The sequence below is a fragment of the Aquarana catesbeiana genome, linkage group LG10 (genome assembly GCF_042186555.1).
Source record: "Aquarana catesbeiana isolate 2022-GZ linkage group LG10, ASM4218655v1, whole genome shotgun sequence".
Classification (NCBI taxonomy): Eukaryota; Metazoa; Chordata; class Amphibia; order Anura; family Ranidae; genus Aquarana; species Aquarana catesbeiana.
Window position 1 is genome coordinate 251,921,076 of NC_133333.1, and position 8,636 is coordinate 251,929,711.

Sequence of the window (8,636 nt, forward strand, 5' to 3'; positions counted from 1 at the left end):
ACCTCCTATGTAATACTACTGACCCCTGAGTTACTTACCTCCCGTGTAATACTACTGACCCCTGAGTTACTTACCTCCCGTGTAATACTACTGACCCCTGAGTTACTTACCTCCCGTGTAATACTACTGACCCCTGAGTTACTTACCTCCTATGTAATACTACTGACCCCTGAGTTACTTACCTCCTATGTAATACTACTGACCCCTGAGTTACTTACCTCCCGTGTAATACTACTGACCCCTGAGTTACTTACCTCCCGTGTAATACTACTGACCCCTGAGTTACTTACCTCCTGTGTAATACTACTGACCCCTGAGTTACTTACCTCCTATGTAATACTACTGACCCCTGAGTTACTTACCTCCCGTGTAATACTACTGACCCCTGAGTTACTTACCTCCCGTGTAATACTACTGACCCCTGAGTTACTTACCTCCCGTGTAATACTACTGACCCCTGAGTTACTTACCTCCTGTGTAATACTACTGACCCCTGAGTTACTTACCTCCTGTGTAATACTACTGACCCCTGAGTTACCTCCTGTGTAATCTACTACTGGCCTGTGAACTCTGCAATACTACTGACCCCTGCCCTGTGTCTTCTATGCCACTGCCCTCTTTATCACATACTACTGACCCCTGCACTGTGTATTACATGTCACTGCCCTCAGCATCATATACTAAATGACCCCTGAATTCTGCATTGCTACTGACCCCTGAACTCTTTATCACATACTACTGACCCCAGGGTTACTTCCCTCCCGTGTAATCTACTACTGTCCTATGAACTCTGCAATACTACTGACCCCTGCCCTGTGTCTTCTATGCCACTGCCCTCTGGGGGTAACTTGCTACTGACCCCGGAACCCCGCTTTACATAAGAGTTGCATAGTAGGTGAGGTTGCAAAAAGACACAAGTCCAACCCATGTGTGTGATTATATATCAGTATTACATTGTATATCCCTGTATGTTGTGGTCGTTCAGGTGCTTATCCAATAGTTTTTTGAAACCACCGACGACCACGCCTGTGGAAGGGAATTCATTCCACATCCTTGCCGCTCTTACAGTAAAGAACCCTCTACGTAGTTTAAGGTTAAATCGCTTCTCTTCTAATTTTAAGTTTAGTTTTGTTGTCCTTCTTTGTACTCGCTCCATTTCCAGTACATCCTTCCTGAGGACTGGTGCCCAGAACTGGACAGCATACTCCAGGTGTGGCCGGACCAGAGTCTTGTAGAGCGGGAGAATTATCGTTTTATCTCTGGAGTTGATCCCCCTTTTTAATGCCAATATTCTGTTTGCTTTGCTAGCAGCAGCTTGGCATTGCTGAGCCTATCATCCACTAGGACCCCCAGTTCCTTTTCCATCCTAGATCCCCCCAGAGGTTCTCCCCCCAGTCTATAGATTGCATTCAGATTTTTGCCACCCAAATACATTATTTTACATTTTTCTACATTGAACCTCATTTGCCATGTAGTTGCCCACCCCATTAATTTGTTCAGATCTTTTTGCAAGGTTTCCACATCCTGCGGAGAAGTTATTGCCCTGCTTAGCTTAGTATCGTCTTCATCCACCTGGCAGCTTCCTACCACCCACCCTTCCTAGCTGATTTAGACGTTATCCAATCAGATTGCACAGTGTATGGGGAAATGAATTGATCTCACAGATGAGTAGATTTAGACGTTATCCAATCAGATTGCAGTGTATGGGGAAATGAATTGATCTCACAGATGAGTAGATTTAGACGTTATCCAATCAGATTGCAGTGTATGGGGAAATGAATTGATCACACAGATAAGTGGATTTAGACGTTATCCATTCAGATTGCACAGTGTATGGGGAAATGACTTGATCACACTGATTGGATAACGTCTAAATCTACTCATCTGTGTGATCAGTTCATTTTCCCATACACTGTGCAATCTGATTGGATAACGTCTAAATCTACTCATCTGATTGCACAGTGTATGGGGAAAGGAATTGATCACACAGATGAGTGGATTTAGACGTTATCCAATCAGATTGCACAGTGTATGGGGAAAGGAATTGCTTACACAGAACCCAGTGCATAGTCCATGATCCATAGTACCTAGAGCATAGTCCATAGTTGGGGATGAGCCTGATGTTTGCCGAATAGTGAACAATTTGCAGTGTTCGTGGCAATCTCGAAAGTCACAGAACACAGTTAAAGTCTATGGGAGATTAGCATGAAAAATTAAAAGTGCTCATTTTAAAGGCTTATATGCATGGTATTGTCCTAAAAAGTGTTTGGGGACCCGGGTTCTGCCCCAGGGGACATGTATCAATGCAAAAAAAGTTTTAAAAACTGAAGTTTTTTCGGGAGCAGTGATTTTAATAATGCTTAAAGTGAAACGATAAAAGTGAAACATTCCTTTAAATTTCGTACCTGGGGGGTGTCTATAGTATGCCTGTAAAGGGGCGCATGTTTCCTGTGTTTAGAACAGTCCCTGCACCAAAATTACATTTCTAAAGGAAAAAAAGTAATTTAAAACTGACCGTGGCTTTAATGAATTTTCGGATCTCGGCAATACAGATAAAAGTAATTGAAAAAAACAGCATAGGTCCCCCCCCAGTCCATTACCAGGCCCTTCAGGAAACCCCCGTGTCGTCAGAGGGGGGCGGGGCCACCTTACCTGGTTACATGACTGGGTGGCGCCGCCTTCAGCTATATAACAGCTGTCACGACAGGACAAGCATCGCTCGGCGGTAGCTGCCCATGGAGGCAGAGCCGTTGCTGCTGCGTTTTTTTTCCCTCAGTCTGGCGGCGCGAGATGGATCTTCATCGCTGGAACTTTTTCTTTTTTAAAAAAAGGACTTGTCCCAAGCTGGCTCTTGTCATTTTTACAATTTTTGATGAAATGGTAGGGGTACAATGTACCCCGTTACCAATTCACATAGGGGGGGCATCCCCTTGTTAAAAGGAGCTTACAAATTCCGATAGGCCCCCCGCCCGCAGACCCCCACAACCACCGGGCAAGGGTTGTGGGGATGAGGCCCTTGTCCCCATCAACATGTGGACAAGGTGCTTTGGGGTGGGGGGGGTGCAGAGCCCCCCCCGCCCCAAAGCACCCATCCCCCCATGTTAAGGGCATGTGGCCTGGTACAGTTCAGGAGGGGGGGCGCTCTCTCCCCCCCCCTTTTCCTGCGGCCTGCCAGGTTGCGTGCTCGGATAAGGGCTTGGTAATACACTGTGGGGGAACCCATGCCGTTTTTTTCAATGACTTTTATCTGTATTGCCGGGACCGACAATTCATTATAGCCGCAAGTATTTTTAAATCACTTTGTTTCCTTTAGAAATGTCATTTTGTGCAGGGACTGTTCTAAACACAGGAAACATGCGCCACTTTACAGGCACATTATAGGCACGAAATTTAAAGGAATATTTCACTCTTTTTGTTTCACTTCAAGCATTATTAAAATCACTGCTCCCGAAAAAATAGCTGTTTTTAAAACTATTTTTTGCATTGATCCATGTCCCCTGGGGCAGGACCCGGGTCCCCAAACCCTTTTTATGACAATAACTTGCATATAAGCCTTTAAAATGAGCACTTTTGATTGTTCATGTCCCATAGACTTTAACGGTGTCCGCGTGTTCGAACAAATTTTTTGCCTGTTTGCAAGTTCTGGTGCGAACCGAACAGGGAGGTGTTCGGCTCATCCTTACCCATAGTCCATAGAACCTAGTGCTTAGCCCATAGTACCTAGTGCATAGTCTATGATCGATAGAAACTAGTGCATAGCCCATGATTCATAGAAACTAGTGCATAGCCCATGATTCATAGAAACTAGTGCATAGCCCATAGTCCATAGAACCTAGTGCATAGACCATAGCTTTTAGCCCATAATCCCTTAGGCCCATGGGTTCTCTTGGAAATGGGGAAGAGAGGGTGGCTACTTTCCTACATACATTGGGATATTGCAGAATGAATGTAGACACTCTCTAACAGGAAGTTGGATTACAGGAGCAAAAAAGAAAAAAAAAAAGAATGGAATGTGGAGATTTGGAGATTAGAAGGGAAATTTCTGTGAAAAGAATACACACTGGAATAGAACGGTTTAGTGGCACTCCAGTGGTCAGGAGTTAACCTGCACCTTTTATGAGAGTCAGCTTAGCTGGAAGGAACAAGAGCAGCAATCCAGTAGGGGGCGCTCTATTATGCTTGGTGTTGATGAGTTTTTGTTCACATCTGAAGTAGGTCAGATGATCCTGTCATTACATTCATCAGCTCGATGTGCCCTTCCCCCCCTCCTTCGAAGATCAGATCGCCCACACTACACTGAACCCTCAACTCCGACTGTGCGTCCAAGACAACATCCTACGGGTGTAAGTACCGGAAACGCCCCTGTGACCCCACCACTACTATTGATGCATGATCTGGGTGTGGTCATAGGTGATGAGGGGCATATTGGGCACACTGGTGGGGGAGAGGTCTGTTGATGATAATGTCATTTTTACGGGGGATGGGAGTGCAGATACTTTCTATTGATGGTCACTTTAGCGGCTTAGGGGTCAGATTGTAGCTTACAGAGGTCTTTCTTTCCCAGGTCCCAAAAGGTGAGTACATGCTGGGGGGGGCGACCCATTTACTTTAAACTCCCTAAAGCGGACCTTCACCCTAACTAGGAAGAAATCCTCTCCTGCCTCCTCCCCCCTCCCTCTGTTAGCAATGGACTTATCTCCACCACGAGCAGCATGTGTACAGAAGTGCCGCAGGGCTCGGATCCCAGGAGAGCGCTGCAGCACATCAGCCCCTGGGCACCCGGTATCTGAGCATGTGTGCCACGCATGCCCAAAGATGGCTAATAGGGGAGCTGAATGATGGAGAGATTGGGATTCATGAAGACTGGACAGCTCTCTCACTGGATCTTATGGAGAGAAGTCCCTCACATGGACAGCCTGATGTTACCAGAGGTGGACTGACCTACATAGACTCTGCTCATGGCTCTCTGCACACCTACTTGGCTTGGTTTTTATTTTAGAGTTTTTATATAAAAAAAATACATTTTTCAGACAACATTTTCACAATAGTTTTTTATTTAAACAGTGAGAGCAGCAGCAGACTGATAAAGTCATCCCTCTGTTCCTGCTTCTCTTCTCCTATCTAGGTCACACTTTTTCTTCAAGTTAAACCTGAACACTTTAGCGGCGCACAGCAATTTTTTTATGGTATTAACTATACATATATTTTGCAATTAACCGACCGGCGCACGACGATGTACGTCGGCAGAATGGCACGGCTTGGCAAATGGACGTACCTGTACGTCCCTTTGAATTTGCCGCCGTGCCATCACATGCGCGCCGCCGGCCGGGAGCACCTTCAGTCGGGTCGCAGGTCCCGCGAACTCGATGTCCGCGGGGATACCTGCGATCGTCTCACAGAGAGGAAGAACGGGGAGATGCTAATGTAAACAAGCATCTCCCTGTACTGCCTAGTGACAGTGTCACTGATCATAGCTCTCTGTGATCGGGAGTGGTGATCAGTGATTTGTCACACACAGCCCATCCCCCCTACAGTTAGGAACACCTAGGACATACTTAACCCCTACAGCGCCACCTAGTGTTAACCCCTTCACTGCCAGTCACATTTACACAGTAATCAATGCAATTTTAATTGCACCGATCGCTGTATAAATGTGAATGGTCCCAAAATCGCGCCAAAATGGTCCAATGTGTCCGCCATAATGTCGCAGTCATGATAAAAATTGCTGATCGCGGCCATTACTAGTAAAAAAAAAAAAAATTAATAAAAATGCCATAAAACTATCCCCTATTTTGTAAACGCTATAACTTTTGCGCAAACCAATCAATAAAAGCTTATTGCGATTTTTTTTTAACCAAAAATCCCCCTAATGTGGCTTCTCCCCTGTGTGAGATCTCAGATGTGCGGAAAGCTGGGACTTCATTGAAAAACATTTCCCACACTCAGGACAGGAATACGGCTTCTCCCCTGTGTGAGATCTCTGATGTTTTGAAAGACTGGACATCACTGAAAAACATTTCCCGCACTCAGGACAGGAATACGGCTTCTCCCCAGTGTGAGTCCTCTGATGTTGGGAAAGACTGGACATCACTGAAAAACATTTCCCACACTCAGGACAGGAATACGGCTTCTCCCCCGTGTGAGACCTCAGATGTTGGGAAAGACTGGACATCACTGAAAAACATTTCCCACACTCAGGACAGGAATACGGCTTCTCCCCCGTGTGAGACCTCAGATGTTGGGAAAGACTTGATGTATCTGAAAAACATTTCCCGCACTCAGGACAGGAATACGGCTTCTCCCCCGTGTGAGACCTCTGATGCTGGGAAAGACTTGATGTATCTGAAAAACATTTCCCGCACTCAGGACAGGAATACGGCTTCTCTCCTGTGTGGGACCTCAGGTGTGTGGAAAGATGGGATTTCTGTGAAAAACATTTCCCGCACTCAGAACAGGAATACGGCTTCTCCCCCGTGTGAAACTTCTGATGTTTGGAAAGATTGGAAAAATGGGAAAAACATTTTCCGCACTCAGGACAGGAATACGGCTTCTCTCCTGTGTGAGATCTTTTATGAATATTTAGTTTGGATTTAAATCTAAAACACTTCCCGCACTCAGGACAGGACAGTCTTTTTTCTGTTGGAGGGATTGCACCGTCCCTCGCAGGCTGAGGTTCCTCGGGATAGGAGGAAGATGATGGTGGTGCCGGATGAACACTGGAGGTAGCCGAGTTTTCTCCTGGACTATACTGTGTGATGTCCTCATCTTCTACTGAGGTTCTCTTCATCTCCCGTCCATCTCCTAAAATAGAAATACAAAGATTATTACTAGACATGAGCAGATTGGTTCCCCTAAACCAGGACTCCGCCCACATCAGGTAGCTTTGTCTCTGAGGATCTTACAATTACCCCCTCAAGATAACTAGTTAATGGGTCCTCTGATCTCCTACCAGTTATTTTCTTTATTCATGGACCTTAGTCAGAGAGTGAGGACACAATGAGAACTGTCTTTTATAGGAGTGACAATGATGAGGGGATTATAGGACGAGTGTCCCCATTACTCGTTATCATCTTCCCAACACAAGAAGTACTGCACTCCCTGATTTAGTCCATGATTCAGTCATAAATAACAGCGGGACTGAGCCCCACCAGAGGTGGTCAGAGAGTGAGTATGGGGAGAACAACCATGATGAAGATTGAACTGATCCTGAAGACCACCATCATTGGGTTATTGGCTCCTTCCTCATGATCACTTTCTGTTTAAGGTTCCAAAGTTTGAGGATGTTATCACATTATTATCAACATATAAAAGTCTGTGCTCCAATCCCATCATCAGATATAAAATTAAAACACTATAATCTGATTCCACCCTCAAATGAAATAAGTAATCAGGAAGCTGCTCACATAATACCCAGATATGAGGTATAACAGAATTCCTCCAATATATGCTGAGCTGTCCCTTTAAATCATATACAAAAAAGCTCCCCACAGATGAGGTCATCAGGGGCTTGATCACTGATCCAATCCCCGATGTGATGATGTCAGCGCTTTGGGCACTCTAACGTAATCACGCCCATTGCAGCCGAGCGCCGAAGAGATACACTGTGCATTTCTATCGATGTGTGTGACAGATATTTCTATGTAATAAAGTGAGAGAAGTTATAGATCTATACTATGTGGAGAGTTCTTCTTGTCATGGGTCTGAGACTATACATATATATCCCTCCACCCGGCACTGCCAGCAAACAGAACTAGTAACCCTGGGAGAATTCCTCTGTCAGACGTCTCACTAGATCCGGGTATGGGACAGAAGATCTAAGGCACATGCTCCAGATGCCTAAGACAAGCAATGCCTATGGTGAAAATGAACATTTTGCTGCCAGCTGAACCCCAGAATCTCCATAAATCCAGTCTAGATACATGAACTGTGTCTGCAGCACAGAGAAGGAAGATTATCCGAGAGAAATACAGGAATACAGGACGGGGAACACAGCTCAGGAAAGTGACCAGGGGATTACAGGCTGACAGTCCCCGCCCTACTCTGCACCAATCAGTAAGCAGTATGGGTGGAGGAATGTATTTTGTGTTATTGACCCACCTGTGCTGATCTCGGTAGGAGTGTCCTCCTCTATAAATGTCCCCGTTATTCCATCCTCCTCCATAGACTGCTGATCATCACCGAGGTTTCCACTCTGAAAGATATAATAAAACGTTAATTATAACAAACATACTTGTGTATAAATCACAATCCAATAATTATCAATCATCTACCTGATCATGGTGAAGGATGGTGTGACCTTCTTGTGTGGAATCCCGGGAATACAGAGGACGGGGACATCTCTCTGGGGGGTTCGCATTACTGGATCCATCTGTAGGAAACACACACACACTGACTGAATACATTCTATGTGTTTATCAGATGATGGGGGATCTAGGTGGACCCTCCGTACTGCTCTCTCCTTTACAATAAAGTCTCCTCTTACCCGGTGATGTGAGGGGCGGCTGATTGTCGATCATGACGTCCTTGTAGAGATCCTTGTGTCCTTCTAAATACTCCCACTCATCCATGGAGAAATAGACAGTGACATCCTGACACCTTATAGGAACCTGACACACACAATGATACAGTCACCATCC